At 42.5% G+C, this 17,288-nt stretch overlaps 1 protein-coding gene across 1 annotated transcript in view; it reads left to right on the plus strand.

Moving 5' to 3' along the window:
• Positions 1–17,288, plus strand: part of HRH3 (histamine receptor H3) — a 57,678-nt gene that overhangs the window by 22,012 nt on the left and 18,378 nt on the right. The window lies entirely within an intron of this gene.

Here is a 17,288-nt window from a genome sequence, read left to right on the forward strand (position 1 = left end):
ATGTACAGAGTCTTAAAAATGAAAAGTTACAAAAACCACTCAAGGAAACAAAAATAGAGTTCTGTAAAAAGTCACTTCAAATAGCGTCCATTAATACAGTTCTACCCTTGAAGGTACTCAATATAAAGTCTAAAGAATGTTCAAAAAGAGCAAAAAGCAAAGTTCAAAAAGCAGTCTTTCCGGAGCTTTGATTTAGTGCCTCCGGGCTGATAACAAGTTCAAGAATATGCAAGAAGTTCATACAGACAAGTCTCTGTAGGTACTGGGCTTAAACGTTGCAGACTGATAACAATGACTATACTACATTTTCTGTTTAACTATATACGGCATAACATATATACAATTCACATTATGAGCTTTATAGTTGGTAATCTGCATACCTGGCCGGTAATTGACCCTGGGTACTACGCTGTGATCTACGTAATAGCGGTATCTCTTCATGTGGTGTACTACTGTCTACTGCGGATGTAGTATCTGCCCGCTCGGCTAAAGATAATTCCACGACTATGGAATTGGCAAGTCCACCGTGAATGGGATTACTCTGATCAGGAATCTGTTCTTCCTGACCTGGAACCTCCCGTAGTACGGGGTCAGCCTCTTCCTGTCTTGGGACTTCTGGTATTGGGTTCGGTGTTGGGTAAAAGGCCACCATGGGAACCACTACTGCACCATGGTATGTTAGTAGGGTTTTGGGAAAGTCTCTTATACAGGTGTGATACATTTCCTCTTCTTTTTCCTTTACTGGTTGAACCTGTATGGGTTGAATAACTTCTGATTCTGGCTGGACAACTTCTGGCTCTTTCAATGCTTCAGGACACAATTTAAGATTGTCTCTTGACACTAATACAGATGTTAAGCCTCCGTTTTTGCTAATGAGACACATTTTAGGATTATCCATTCTTGTTGGTAAAACTGTGTAGGGTACGGCTTCCCACTGATTGTCTAGTTTATTGGTTCGACGATTTCTCTTGAGCACTTGGTCACCCGGTCTTAATGGGGTCGCTAGAGCATTCTGGTTGAAAGTTCGCTCTTGTCTTTCTCTAGTTTGCTGAAGGCTTCTTTCCACACTCTCTTGCACTTGGCGATACTGCTTTTGCCGTATGATATCCCAATTGGAGTCTTGAACTTCTGCGTCTGGTTTCAGAATTCCCATTTCTAGATCGATTGGTAATTGGCCGGGTCTTGCACGCATAAGATAAGCTGGGGTGCAGTTGGTGGAGCTCACCGGGACATGATTATACAGATCCACCAAGTCAGGCAATTTCTCTGGCCATTGATTCCTTTCTGTCTCAGGTAAAGTCTTTAGTAGGTCTATTACAATATGGTTCATCTTCTCGCATAAGCCGTTTGTTTGTGGATGATAGGCCGTCGTCCTGATCTTTTTGCAACCATACATATTACAGAATTCTCTGAAGATCTCTGATTCAAAGGCTGTACCTTGGTCGGTGAGAACCTGTTCCGGATATCCATGGGGTCTACAAAAGTACGTTTGGAACGCTTTGGCTGCTGTTTTTGCTGTCAGATCTTTTACGGGTACTACTACCAAGAAGCGTGAATAATGGTCCACGATGGTCAAGGCATAGACATAGCCGGACCGGCTTGGTATTAACTTCACGTGGTCTATGGCTACAAGTTCAAGTGGTTGTTTGGTGATTATGGGCTGCAGTGGTGCTCTTTGGTTCTTTTGATCGTTTCTTCTGAGGTTGCACGGGCCACAATTTCTGCACCACTGTTCGATTGATTTTCTCATCCCGACCCAATAAAATCTTTCTCTTAGAAGTACTTCTAACTTTTTCCAACCAAAGTGACCAGCACCATTATGGTAAGCTTCGAGGACCATCTTGACATCTTGTTTAGGCACGATAATCTGCCAAACCAATTCATGTGTTTTCGGATTGGTGTACCTTCTACAGAGCTTCCCTTGATACAGGAACATTTTGCCTCTCTCTTTCCAGAGTTGATGCGTCTCTTCTGGGGCATCCTCATCGGGATATGCACTTTGCTCAGTTAACAGTTCCTTCACCAACTTCACAGCCGGATTGCTGTCTTGGGTGTCAGCCCATCTATGGTGTGCTAACGGATTAAAATTCACCTCTTGTTGTTTCTGATAGGTACTTGACTGATGATGTTTTGCCTTGGGATGATGGAAGGCTGGTAGTTCAATTTCTTCAAGCTCCCCCGTTTCTTCTTCTACATCTCTCAAGTGTGGCATCCGGGATAGGGCATCGGCATTTCCACTCTTGCGACCTGCTCGATACTTGATCTTGAAGTTGTAATTAGATAACCGGGCTATCCATCGCTGTTCTAACGCACCTAATTTGGCTGTGTCCAGGTGGGTCAACGGATTGTTGTCAGTATAGACAATAAATTCTGCAGCGGCCAGATAGTGTTTGAAACGTTCCGTCACAGCCCAAACTACTGCCAGTAGTTCCAATTTGAAGGAGCTATAATTTTCTGGATTTCTTTCAGTAGGCCGGAGCTTTCTACTTGCAAAGGCGATGACTTTCTCCCGACCTTCTTGCTTTTGTGACAGCACCGCTCCTAGTCCCACATTACTGGCATCGGTGTAGAGGATGAAAGGTTGATGGTAATCTGGGTATGCCAGAACCTCTTCTCCGGTTAGTGCCTTCTTTAGTTGTTCAAAGGAGTCTTCCCTTTCGTCGTTCCACTGAAAAGGAGGGTTTCGGTTTGAAGGTTTCTTCGTCTGCCCTACCAAGGCGTCTTGCAAGGGTGCTGCCAACTTGGTAAATCCTTTTATAAATCTGCGATAGTAACCCACCAATCTCAGGAATTGCCTCACTTCTTTTGCGCTGGTAGGTCTCGGCCAATCCCTTATGGCGGTTATTTTCTCGGGATCCGGTGCTACTCCCTCCGAACTCACGATGTGTCCCAGGTACTGTACCTTTGGCTTGAGAAGGTGACATTTGGATGGCTTGATTTTCATGCCATACCTGGATAAGGCTTCGAACACTTCTGCCAAGTCTTTTAAGTGTTGTTCGTAAGTCTTTGAGTAGACGATCACATCATCTAGGTACAGGAGGACGGTCTCGAAGTTCTTGTGTCCGAGGCAGCATTCCATCAGCCGCTGGAAGGTACCGGATGCATTGCAGAGTCCGAACGGCATGCGATTAAATTCACTTAGACCCATTGGTGTGGTGAATGCCGTCTTTTCCTTATCTCTCTCAGCCACAGGGACTTGCCAATACCCACTTGTTAAGTCTAAGGTGGAAAAATAATTAGCAGATTTCAAAGCAGTCAAGGACTCTTCTATCCTAGGCAAAGGGTAGGCATCTTTATGGGTGATGTTATTAATCTGCCGGTAGTCTACGCACATTCTCATAGTTCCATCTTTTTTTTTGACAATCACTAGAGGGGCCGCCCAGGGGCTACAGCTGTCTCTTATTACCCCGGCCTGTTTCATTTCCCTCAGCATATCTTTTGCACATTGATAGTGAGCGGGCGGTATGGGTCTATATCTTTCTTTTATTGGGGGATGGTCACCTGTGGGGATTGTGTGTTCTACCCCTTCTATCCGTCCGAAGTCCAATGGGTGTTTACTGAAGACTTGTTCATATTCCGTCACTAGCCTATACACCCCTTGTTTTTGATGGGTAGGTGTTGAATTTATGCCCACGTGTAGCTGTTGGCACCAATCCTCCATTTCTCCATCTGAGCCATTGCCTTCCACCTGACAGGTTGGTTCTAAGGGCTCAATGGTTGTGATGGCATTGTTGTCAACAGTATATAGCTTTGCCATTGTAGCATACCTTGGCAAAGTGACCTCTTCCTCTCCACAGTTCAAAAGTCGTACCGGCACTCGTCCCCGGTGTACCTCGACTATCCCTCGTGCTGTGAGTATAGTGGGCCTGCTGTCGGTGTACACTGGTTCTATTAAGGCTTGATAATCTCGTCCCTTAGTACCAATGGCTGCTCTACACCATACCAGCATTTCTGTTTTTGGTGGGATTACAATAGACGTTGAATCACTTACCCTCACACTGCCGATTTCTCCACCTGCAACTTCTACCTGTTGCCTTAACATCAATACTTTTATTTCCCTCCGGAGAACTCTCTGCTGGCAGGATTGGGCAGTTTCAGCAATTTGCTGTAAGACAGAAATGACTTCGGAAAAGCAGTTCTCTAACACATTCATTCCTATCAATACAGTTGGTTCACAGTTCCGCCGGTCAACATCAACAACAATTATACCCTGTTTCTTCAATTCTACTTTACCAATCTTTATGGTCATCTCCCTGAATCCTAGTTTCGGTACCAACTTACCATTACTGGCCCATATATCTAGTTCAACATCAGAGGGCCCTTTATCAATATCTGCATCAGCCCAGTACCTCTTATAAAGGATATACGGTATAGATGAAATCTGGGAACCTGTGTCCAGCAAAGCGTTGAGGGGCATCCCGTCCAGCACGATAGGGATAATGGGTCGTCCTCCGATGTACCTGTCGTGCCAGGGTGTTGGGCCTTGAAAGTTCATTCCTGCGAAGCGGCCCGCATTCCCAGGGGATTCCCGTTTAAATCACAATCTCGTGCAAAGTGGCCTGGCTGCTGGCAACGGCGGCAAATGGGCTGTCCATCCGGTTGGTAGCGGTCGCGGGGTCGTCCTCTCCATGTCGGGTATCTCCGGGGTCTCATCCATGGAACACCTTCTCTACGGTTTGACAACTCCATCTTGGGTCCTCTCATCTCCTGCATGGTTTTAGCCATTGAAGCAACAACATCAGTTAAAGAGTCAAGCTTTTGTTGAAGAGCCTCATTAGTACTGGGCCCCAGGGGCTTAGCAATGGCCCCGGACATAGCTGATGTCACTGGTACTCCATGTTGTTGAGGAGCCTCTGCCATGAGTTGCGCAGGCTCCTGATCCCGAGGTGCCTCTGCCAGCTGGAGACGTATAACGCTCTCCTTTAATTGGGCAAATGTCAATTCAGGGTTCTTAAAAACAAGCATGCTCACATGCCCCCGGTGAGAAGGGGTGTAGAGTCCCTCAATAAATTGATCTCTTAGCAGTTTATCCGCTCCGGTGTTAAAAATGGGTTCAGCCAGTGTAAGTGATTTAAGGGCTTCCTGCAGGTTTAAGGCAAAGTCTCTCACGCCCTCATTAACTTTTTGTTTGCAATTAAAGAATCGTACTTTAGCTTTGCTGCTGGCAGTGGTTTCAAATGTAGCTTTTAATCCAGCAAATATGCGTTCAACAGTGCCTTTTAGATCAGCTGCCCATGCTGTGACTTCTCGCTTAGCATGGCCACTTAACTGCATCATCAGGAGACTAACACAAAAAGGGGGTGGAGGGCACCATCCATCTATAAATGGAGAACATACAGAAAAAGGGGGTCAACCCAAACTCGACAATCTAAGTACCATAACACGAAAAGAGACAGCGTCAAGTTATAAAGCGGGGACCACCACTTCTAATACAAATATAATTTATTTAGTCAGCCAAAAAACCACATAGACACCCACAAATAAAAACATTTAAAACCTCAACTACAGTGAGTATTGGGTACCAAAAAGGAACCACCACCCCTGGACATGGTGAATAATGAGCATATATAGGAGTATACAAATAATATGCACACTGTATAATATACACAATACAATATATATAATAGTAGACAAGAAAATACACACATATGTATAACCTGTACAAATCTCACAATTTGTATATATCTCATAAATTGTATAGAGTAGCCTGGCACAGCTCGCCTAAAACATGATGTCAATACAAAAAGTTGTTATTATATGGATGTAGACATGAATATGTTGCAACCAAATATATACATAAAGTCTCCCAATCATGGATAGACAAGACATAAAATAGACGCTACCTAATTGCTTCTACATGAACATGGCGCATCATAGGCTAATAGGCTTGATGAATAATGTAATACCAAAGAGAATAAGTGGGTTGCCCAGATGTCATAGACAAACCCCCACAAATATACTGAGCCCAATGGAAAACTATAGCCACTAAGAGTGCACATGTAGCGAGTAAAAGAAGGCGAGACTGCGAAGCTGGACCCAAAAAGACCTATGCAGGGACCATAACCATAGCTACCTATCACCAGAGGTCCAGGGGGCAGAAGGCCCGACGCGTATCGCCACCTAGCGTGGCTTCGTCAGGAGCATCAGGAGACTAACACGCTGAACTTCACCCACAGGGAACATGTCAAAATGGGCCAGCATCTTTTCTCTGAAATCGTCAAGGGTATTAGGCTCACCTTCATACATTGGAAGCCATGGGCCACCCGGGGTATATGGCATCAGCACCGGCATGATGGGCACCACTCCTTGCACCGCTGCGCTACCAGACGCTCTATCGATACTCTGTCTTTCAGCTGCATTAGCGTCGCCGGGTGCTGCGGCGTCTCCGTGCTGCGACATACTGTGCCCCCTTAGTTAATCCGGACCCTTCCGGTCCTCCGCTTCCGTCGGGATAGTGTAGATTCGTTCCGCTGTGTAGCAGGATCGATTTTCCCCTTGCTCAGATGTCAGAGCGCTCAGCTTGGTGCCGCCCACAATGACACGCCCCCTGCTGCTCCCACCCACCGCGCTCTGTAATGGCGGATTCTGAAGTTTTTCAGTTAGACTGGGGCTCAGGTGATGGCGTAGCTCAATTAACAGTCTCGTGCCTAACGGTTATGAAGTGATTACCTCAGGGGATGGCGGCCATCTTTACTCCATTATAACCAATGGGGAAAAGTCACTTTCAATAGTTTTCAATGGGGAATGGATTTTTCTTTAATAAAGTCAATTTTCAAGATTTTTCATCCAAGTTTTCACAGTTTTGGGCTCCAATCACGGCACACAATACCCGTTATACGGGCTGGCTAGATCCTGTTCGTGACGCCAATTGTGACGCCCAAGAGACCGGGATACCCAGCACCGGACCAATGGGGTCTGTCTCTTGAGGGGGATGTCACGGGTGGCTTGACCCGGTGCTGTGGCCTCAGGCAATGCACAGTGTAAGGGGTATCGTGAGGGGACAGGCACTTACTTGATCAGCAGCAGGTTCTCCCAGCGGTGACGATCCCGATCCTGGATAGATGGCTATTGTCCAAATGAAAGATTGAGGCACTGAAACGTTTAACCAGTTTACTTTAACATAAAAAGATTTACAACCAGTCCTGTCACCGGAGTCTGTATGGGAACTCTGAGTTACTTTGACCCTGCCGGGATCTTCGCCTCTTATTGTGCGCAATTTCTGTGTGGCCCTGCTGCTGTATGTGAACTGGCTGCCGGCCCAATCTGTCCCCTCCGGGTCCTGGTTCGACGGGCAACCCGAGTCCTTTTATCGGCTTACCCCCTCCGGGAGTACCGCTGAACTCTGTGTCTGTTGCTACGTCCGACCCTAGTGAAGCTGATATCACCTCACGTTTTTCCGGTTGCTGTATTACATATAATGAATACAGCCACGGATCCGGTATCCGTCTTTGCGCCTGTTCTGGGTAGTGATTAATGCTACCCGTTTCTCACAATGTCCCTTTTCTCTGTCCCTCTTCTCCTCAGGCCGGTGATTTGGGCCTGGAAACCGTCATAGGGCTGTTAGAAATTCAGCTGTATGATCTCTCACTATCAGCTCCTTAGCCCAACTGCCAGTTTTTCTCTCAGACCAGAATGGATCAAGGGGAGTCTCTGGAGCTCCCCCTTCTGGCCGGAGGTGGTAGTGCAGTCTTGCTATTTTAGTATTTGCATTTACTGTCAGTAACTATTTTTGTGGCAAATACCCCTAGGGGTGCCACATTTACAATTCTGACTGGGATATTTAGGTGTGCAGAATCCTTTAGCCCTTTCCAGTTGTCAATGTTCCTTGTGAAGTGTTGGATCACTTTCTGGCTTCTCCTGCTTGCTGCCAAATTCAGCAAAGATAAGTGTTTGTTTTTTTGTATCTGTGGCACACTGCTGTGTGCTTGTTTCAGTTTTATTCCTGCTCTGATTGTAGGATTCACTGGAGTTGCAGATTTACGCTCCTACATTTTTTAGTTAGATGTAGGAAGTTTTTTGTATTTTCTGCTGTGGATGATTTTGAAGGGTTTTAATACTGACCGCACAGAACTCTGTCCTATCCTGTCCTATCTAGCTAGAGTGGCCTCCTGTGCTAAATCCTGTTTTTCTGCTTGTGTATGTTTTTTCCTCTCCGACTCACCGCCAATATTTGTGGGGGCTGTCTATCCTTTGGGGATTTTCTCTGAGGCAAGATAGTATTCCAATTTCCATCTTTAGGGGTATTTAGTCCTCCGGCTGTGACGAGGTGTCTAGGTGTGTTAGGTACACTCCACGGCTACTTCTAGTTGCGGTGTTAAGTTCAGGATTGCGGTCAGTATAGTGCCACCTTCTCCAGTGAAAGTTCTCATGCAGCTCCAAGGTCACTGGATCATAACAAAGCGGGACTTAAAGAATGAGAGCGATGGCGCCAAAGAGTATATACCATACAGTTGCTAAGGTGGGGCCCCGAAATGGGATACTCACCACACACGGGATATGAACACACACACAAAATGCGCCACACACTACCACGTGCTTGAACACATATACCACCCTCAGCACACATTTCACCACACATACACCAACCTCGCCACATAAAAGTCGAAACACAAAAGTTGCCGCTCAAAACTCGCTACATGCAAAACTAGGCTCACAAAAAACTCGCCACACGTGCAAAACTCACCTCATGGAAAACTCGCCACACGCAAAACTTGCACACGTAGAAAAATTGCCACATGCACAAAAGTTGCAACACATGCAAAAGTTGCCTCACACCAAACTTGCACATACTCAAAACGCACCACACATAAAACTCGCCACGCGCAAAACTCGCCATGCACAAAATTTGCTGCACACAACTTGCTACACTAACCTGTCACATGCAACTCGACACACAAAAAGTTGCTACACGCATGTCGCCACACAAAACTCATCTCACAAAAGTCGCTACATGCATGTCGCCACATGCAACTCAACACACACAACTTGACACATGAAACTCGCCCTAAAACACACATAAGTCTGGTATTATCCTTCAAAAATAAAAATCTGATTAATAAGCAGACAAACTACAAGAGCAACAAATGTACCATATAGGAAATACGGCAGCTGTCAGTCACATGACATGTCTATTATGTGCATGTGTGAGCTAATATATACTGCCAGGGGGGAGGGCTTCCTGTTGGCTTGGGATTTATCAGGCTGCCAATTTAGCTTATAAATACTGAGGTAAAAATACTGACTATATAACGTGTGAACGCAGTCTAATACAGGAGGAGATGACATACAGATATATACTATATACAGAAGGAGATGACACACAGATATATACTATATACAGGAGAGATGACACACAGGTATATACTATATACAGGAGGAGATGACACACAGGTATATACTATATACAGGAGGAGATGACATACATATATACTATATACAGGAGAGATGACACACAGGTATATACTATATACAGGAGGAGATGACACACAGGTATATACTATATACAGGGGAGATGATACACAGGTATGTACTATATACAGGGGAGATGACAAACCGGTATATACTATATACAGGGGAGATGACACACAGGTATATACTATATACAGGAGGAGATGACACACAGTTATATACTATATACAGGAGGAGATGACACACAGATATATACTATATACAGGAGGAGATGACACACAGGTATATACTATATACAGGAGGAGATGACACACAGGTATATACTATATACAGGAGGAGATGACACAGATATATACTATATACAGGAGGAGATGACACACTGGTATATACTATATACAGGGGAGATGACATACAGGTACATACTATATACAGGGGAGATGACACACAGGTATATACTATATACAGGAGGAGATGACACACAGGTATATACTATATACAGGAGGAGATGATACACGTATATACTATATACAGGAGGAGATGACACACAGATATATACTATATACAGGAGCAGATGACACACAGGTATATACTATATACCGGAGATGACACACAGGTATATACTATATACAGGAGGAGATGACATACAGGTACATACTATATACAGGTGGAGATGACACACAGATATATACTATATACAGGAGGAGATGACACACAGGTATATACTATATACAGGAGGAGATGACACACACATATATACTATATACAGGGGAGATGACACACAGGTATATACTATATATAGGAGGAGATGACATACAGGTATATACTATATACAAGAGGAGATGACACACACATATATACTATATACAGGGGAGATGACACACAGGTATATACTAAATACAGGAGGAGAGGACACACAGGTATATACTATATACAGGAGGAGATGACATACAGGTACATACTATATACAGGAGGAGATGACACACAGATATATAATATATACAGGATGAGATGACACACAGGTATATACTATATACAGGAGGAGATGACACACATGTATATACTATATACAGGAGGAGATGACACACAGGTATATACTATATACAGGAGGAGATGATACACGTATATACTATATACAGGAGGAGATGACACACAGATATATACTATATACAGGAGCAGATGACACACAGGTATATACTATATACCGGAGATGACACACAGGTATATACTATATACAGGAGGAGATGACATACAGGTACATACTATATACAGGTGGAGATGACACACAGATATATACTATATACAGGAGGAGATGACACACAGGTATATACTATACACAGGAGGAAATGATACACAGGTATATATACTATATACAGGAGGAGATGACACACAGGTATATACTATATACAGGGGAGATGACACACACATATATACTATATACAGGGGAGATGACACACAGGTATATACTATATATAGGAGGAGATGACATACAGGTATATACTATATACAAGAGGAGATGACACACACATATATACTATATACAGGGGAGATGACACACAGGTATATACTAAATACAGGAGGAGAGGACACACAGGTATATACTATATACAGGAGGAGATGACATACAGGTACATACTATATACAGGAGGAGATGACACACAGATATATAATATATACAGGATGAGATGACACACAGGTATATACTATATACAGGAGGAGATGACACACATGTATATACTATATACAGGAGGAGATGACACACAGGTATATACTATATACAGGAGGAGATGATACACGTATATACTATATACAGGAGGAGATGACACACAGATATATACTATATACAGGAGCAGATGACACACAGGTATATACTATATACCGGAGATGACACACAGGTATATACTATATACAGGAGGAGATGACATACAGGTACATACTATATACAGGTGGAGATGACACACAGATATATACTATATACAGGAGGAGATGACACACAGGTATATACTATATACAGGAGGAGATGACACGTATATACTATATACAGGAGGAGATGACACAGATATATACTGTATACAGGAGCAGATGACACACAGGTATATACTATATACAGGAGGAGATGACACACAGGTATATACTATATACAGGAGCAGATGACATACAGGTAAATACTATATACAGGAGGAGATGACACACAGATATATACTATATACAGGAGGAGATGACACACAGGTATATACTATATACAGGAGGAGATGACACACATATATACTATATACAGGAGGAGATGACACACAGATATATACTATATATAGGAGGAGATGACACACGTATATACTATATACAGGAGGAGATGACATACAGGTATATACTATATAAAAGAGGAGATGACACACAAGTATATACTATATACAGGAGGAGATGACATACAGGTACATACTATATACAGGAGGAGATGACAAACAGTTATATACTATATACAGGAGCAGATGACACACAGGTATATACTATATACAGGAAGAGATGACTTACAGGTATATACAGGAGAAGATGACACACGTATATACTATATACAGGAGGAGATGACATACAGGTATATACTCTATAAAAGAGGAGATGACACAGGTATATGGAGGAGGAGATGACATACAGCAGGTATATGCTATATACGGGGGGATGACATACAGGTATATACTATATACAAGAGATGACATACAGGTATATACTATATATAGGAGGAGATGACATACAGGTATATAGTATATACAGAAGAGATGACATGCAGGTATATACTATATACAGGAGGAGATGACATAGGTATATACAATATTTATAATATTGGCATAATCATCACATTCTGATGTCACAACCTGACAATTATAGAGATGAGGAGTGGTACAAAGGCACAACTTATGTCTTCCTGCAGAACAGGTTTTTCACTGATCACCATTGTAGGATGTTCTTTCACCTAATCAGTTAGCAGGTTTTTGCTATGTAATCTTAGGCTAGGTTCCCATTGCGTTCATGGGTGTCCGCTAACGGACTCCGTTACATGGCGCAATTGTCACAATTAACGCTATGTAACGGATCCGTTAGCGCACCCATTGACTGCAATGTGCTAACAGATCCCTAACGCAATCGCAAACGTATGCCATATTTGGCATGCATCTGCAATGTGCCGTTAGTTTTGGACGGACCTCGAACGCTGCTTGCAGTGTTCAGGGTCCATTCCTCGCTAGCGCAGATCAGGCATCTGCGCTAGTGGGATTGCCGAACGCAATCCCTTTTTGGAAATTACGTTAGCGCAATCTGTTAGCGTATCTGCTAAACGGATTGCACTAACGCAATGTGAACCTAGCCTAAGGACAGTGTGAGGCAGTAGTGTTCAAAATAATAGCAGTTCAATATGACTAACCAGATTTATTGCTGTTTTTGGTATAAATGATATTACCACATGTCAAACAAGTTACTAGTTGGTGCAGTAGATCCCAAGAAAACCAACAGACTCCATATTAACTATCTGCATGTTTTTGAGTCTGTTTATTAGAATAACTAATTGAAAGGGGTGTTCAAAACAATAGCAGTGTGGAGTTCAATTAGTGAGGTGGTCAATCATTCTGTGAAGAAACAGGTGTGGATCAGATGGCCCTTATTTAAGGATGAAGTCAGTACATATTGTACATGCATTTCTCCTTGAAAGCCTGAGAAATATGGGTTCTTCAAGAAATTGATCAGAAGAACAGCACACTTTGATTAAAAAGTTGATTGTAGAGGGTAAAATGTATAAAGAAGAGCAGACAATGATATTCTTTTCAGCTAAAATGATCTCCAATTCTTTAAAATGGAAAGCCAAACCAGAGAGACAAGGAACAAAATGGAAGACTACCATTCTAATGGATGGAAGAATAGCCAGAATGGCAAAGGCTCAGCAAATGATCAGCTCCAGGATGATCAAAGACCGTTTCAAGTTACCTGTGAGTACTGTGATAGTTAGAAGACACCTGTGTGAAGCTAATCTCTTAGCAAGAAATCCCCACAAAGTCATACTGTTAAAAAGAAAAAAAGACATGTACTTAAGCGGATACAATTTGCCAAAGAACACATCAACTGACCTAAAGAAAAATGAAGGAGCATTTTGTGGACTGAAAGAAAAAAAAAGTTCTTTTTGAGTCCAAGGGCCGCTGACAGTTTGTCAGACAACCCCCATTCAAGCCACAGTACACTGCAGACAGTGAAGCATGGTGGTGCAAGCATCATGATATGGGCATGTTTCTCTTACTATGGTACCGGAACTGTTTGCTGCATACCATGGATCATGGACCAGTTTGCATATATGAAAATACTTGAAGAGCTCATGTTGCCTTATGCTGAAGAGGATATGCCCTTGAAATGGGTGTTCCAACAAGACAACGACCCTAAACACACCAGTAAACGAGCAAAATCTTGGTTCCAGTCCAACAAAATTGAGGTTATGGAGTGGCCAGCCCAAACCCCAGAAAATCTGAATGAACACTTGTGAGGTGACATTAAAAATGCCGTTTCTGAGGCAAAGCCAACAAATTCCAAAAATTGTTGGATGTAGTCAAAGCATCCTGGGCTGGAATAACGGATGACGAGTGCCAGAAGTTGGGTGACTCTATGAAACATAGATGTGAAACAGCTCTTAAAAATGGTGGGTATACAACTAAATATTAGGTTAGTGATTTACAAGAATGCTAAATTCACAAAAAAGTACATATTGTGAGTTTGTAAAGACAAATGCAGACACTGCTATTTTTTTAGAACAGCCCAATGTTCTTTTTGTGTTATTTTCTTCAGTTAAAATTATATACAGCTGTTTCTCACAAAATTAGAATATCATCCAAAAGTTAATTTATTTCAGTTCTTCAATACAAAAAGTGAAATGTATATATTATATAGAGTCATTACAAACAGAGTGATCTATTTCAAGTGTTTATTTCTGTTAACCCCTTTACCCCCAAGGGTGGTTTGCACATTAATGACAGGGCCAATTTTTACAATTCTGACCACTGTCCCTTTATGAGGTTATAACTCTGGGACGCTTCAACGGATCCTGATGATTCTGACAATGTTTTCTCATGACATATTGTACTTCATGATAGTGGTAAAATTTATTTGATATTACCTGCGTTTATTTGTGAAATAAATGGAAATTTGGCGAAAATTTTGCAATTTTCCAACTTTGAATTTTTATACTTTTAAATCAGAGATATGTCACACAAAACACTTAATAAATAACATTTCCCACATGTCTACTTTACATCAGCACAATTTTGGAACCAACATTTTTTTGTTGTTAGGGAGTTATAAGGGTTAAAAATTGACCAGCAATTTCTCATTTTTACAACACGATTTTTTTTTAGGGACCATATCACATTTGAAGTCACTTTGAGGGGTCTATATGATAGAAAATACCCAAGTGTGACACCATTCTAAAACCTAAACATCTTAAGGTGCTCAAAACCACATTCAAGAAGTTTATTAACCCCTCAGGTGTTTCCCAGGAATTTTTGGAATGTTTAAAAAAAAATGAAAATTTAAATTTTTTTCCCAAAAAATTTACTTCAGCTCCAATTTGTTTTATTTTAACAAAGGTAACAGGAGAAATTAGACCCCAAAAGTTGTCGTGCAATTTGTCCTGAGTATGCTGATACCCCAGATGTGGGGGTAAACCACTGTTTGGGCGCATAGCAGAGCTCGGAAGGGACGGAGCACCGTTTGACTTTTCAATGCAAAATTGGCTGGAATTGAGATAGGACACCATGTCGCGTTTGGAGAGCCCCTGATATGCCTAAACAGTAGAAACCCCCAACAAGTGACCCCCTTATTGGAAACTAGACCCCCCCATGGAACTTATCTAGATGTGTTGTGAGAACTTTGAACCCCCAAGTGTTTCACTATAGTTTATAACGCAGAGCCGTGAAAATAAAAAATCTTTTTTTTCCACAAAAATTATTTTTTAGCCCCCAGTTTTGTATTTTCCCAAGGGTAACAGGAGAAATTGGACCCCAAAAGTTGTTGTACAATTAGTCCTGAGTACGCTGATACCCCATATGTGGGGGGGGAACCACCGTTTGGGCGCATGGGAGAGCTCGGAAGGGAAGGAGCGCCGTTTTGAATGCAGACTTAGATGGAATGGTCTGCAGGCGTCACATTGCATTTGCAGAGCCCCTGATGCACGTAAATAGTAGAAACCCCCCACAAGTGACCCCATATTGGAAACTAGACCCCCCAGGGAACTTATCTAGATGTGTTGTGAGAACTTTGAACCCCCACGTGTTTCACTACAGTTTATAATGCAGAGCCGTGAAAATAAAAAAATCATTTTTTTTCCACACAAATTATTTTTTTAGCCCCCAGTTTTGTATTTTCCCAGGGGTAACAGGAGAAATTGGACCCCAAAAGTTGTCCAATTTGTCCTGAATACGCTGATACCCCATTTGTTGGGGTAAACCCCTGTTTGGGCACACGGTAGAGCTTGGAAGGGAAGGAGCACTGTTTTACTTTTTCAGCGCAGAATTGGCTGGAATTGAGATTGGACGCCATGTTGCGTTTGGAGAGTCCCTGATGTGCCTAAACAGTGGAAACCCCCCAATTCTAACTGAAACCCTAACCCAAACACACCCCTAACCCTAGTCCCAATCCTAACCATAACCCTAACCACACCCCTAACCCTAATCCTAACCACACCCCTAACCCGAATCCCAACCCTAACCACACCCCTAACTCCAACACACCCCTAACCCCAGCCATAACCCTAACCACACCCCTAATCCTAATCCCAACCTTAATCCCAACCATAAATGTAATCCAAACCCTAATTTTAACCCCAACCCTAACCCTAACTTTAACCCCAACCCTAAACCTAACTTTAACCCCAACCCTAACTTTAGCCCCAACCCTAACTGTAGCCCCAACCGTAACTGTAGCCCTAACCCTAACTTTAGCCCCAACCCTAACCCTAACTTTAGCCCCAACCCTAACTTTAGCCCTAACAATAACTTTAGCCCCAACACTAACCCTAACTTTAGCCCTAACCCTAACTTTAACCCCAACCCTAACCCTAACTTTAGCCCCAACCCTAACCCTAACTTTAACCCCAACCCTAACCCTAACCCTAACTTTAGCCCCAACCCTAACTTTAGCCCCAACCCTAACCCTAACTTTAGCCCCAACCCTAACTGTAGCCCCAACCCTAACTGTAGCCCCAACCCTAACTGTAGCCCTAACCCTAACTTTAGCCCCAACCCTAACCCTAACTTTAGCCCCAACCCTAACCCTAACTTTAGCCCCAACCCTAACCCTAACTTTAGCCCTAACCCTAACTTTAGCCCCAACCCTAACTTTAGCCCTAACCCTAATGGGAACATGGAAATACATTTTTTAAATTTTATTATTTTTCCCTAACTAAGGGGGTGATGAAGGGGGGTTTGATTTACTTTTATAGAGGGTTTTTTAGCGGATTTTTATGATTGGCAGCTGTCACACACTAAAAGACACTTTTTATTGCAAAAAATAGTTTTTGCGTCTCCACATTTTGAGAGCTATAATTTTTCCATATTTTGGTCCACAGAGTCATGTGAGGTCTTGTTTTTTTTGCGGGACGATTTGACGTTTTTATTGGTATCATTTTCGGGCACGTGACTTTTTTGATCGCTTTTTATTCTGATTTTTGTGAGGCAGAATGACCCAAAACCAGCTATTCATGAATTTTTTTGGGGGGGCATTTATACCGTTCCACGTTTGGTAAAATTGATAAAGCAGTTTTATTCTTCAGGTCAATATGATTACAGCGATACCTCATTTACATCATTTTTTATGTTTTGGCGCTTTTATATGATAAAAACTATTTTATATAAAAAATT

This window comes from Ranitomeya imitator, chromosome 2, assembly GCF_032444005.1.
Source record: "Ranitomeya imitator isolate aRanImi1 chromosome 2, aRanImi1.pri, whole genome shotgun sequence".
NCBI lineage: Eukaryota > Metazoa > Chordata > Amphibia > Anura > Dendrobatidae > Ranitomeya > Ranitomeya imitator.